Here is a 770-nt window from a genome sequence, read left to right as displayed (position 1 = left end):
TACGAGTGTGTCTGTGTCCAAATCCCGGCCTACGACAAATGGTGTCAGAAGTGGGATGGCTGCAGTGAAGATCAAGTTAGAAAACCCTCAACTTTGCGTATGTACATACAGGAAAGGAAGAAAGAGTACAGATAGTTAGGTGGTTGTAAATTGGACTCGACTATTTTGTATCACTGTTTTGATTTTATTTTATTTTTGCGTATTCTATAATTTTGTTTCAAACAATTTAGGATGGCTAACCCCGGTGGCGAGGAGGCAGGATGTGCTGCGGCTGCTCCTAATTTGGCCCAGATTGTTGCGGCATTGACCGGTGTATTTAAGAATCTTTCTATGTCAAGAACAATGCCAGCTATAAAATTGAGCAAGGACAACCAGACACTGCAGGTGACCTTTAATTACACGAATGGCTTATTGCATTCCATGATTATAGTGCTTTCTATAAATTAGAAGGAAAAGATAAAGCTCAAAGTCTGCTTACCCATCTCAGTGGGGCTGCCAAGGAAGAGATTCTTTTTAGAGAGAGTGCTGTTAAGGGAGATAGTAAACATATCCTATATATTATAAAGTTGAGATTTAGACCAAAAGAACGAGTTCAGTCTTTTAGTAGTGAGCTTCATAATCGTGAGCAGTTGGAAGGTGAGACATTGGCAGAGTTTAGCAACACATTGATTAGACTGTATGATCGAATGGAGGCTGCGGCCAGTGCCGATGAAAAGGAGGCGTTGTCTAAGTTAAAAGATAGTACCTTGAAAGAAAGGTTAGTGAGAGGG

This window comes from Anneissia japonica, unplaced genomic scaffold, assembly GCF_011630105.1.
Source record: "Anneissia japonica isolate Jap-2015-1 unplaced genomic scaffold, ASM1163010v1 scaffold284722_len67291_cov157, whole genome shotgun sequence".
NCBI lineage: Eukaryota > Metazoa > Echinodermata > Crinoidea > Comatulida > Comatulidae > Anneissia > Anneissia japonica.
The sequence above is the reverse complement of the archived record's forward strand: the minus strand, read 5'-3'. Positions refer to the sequence as shown.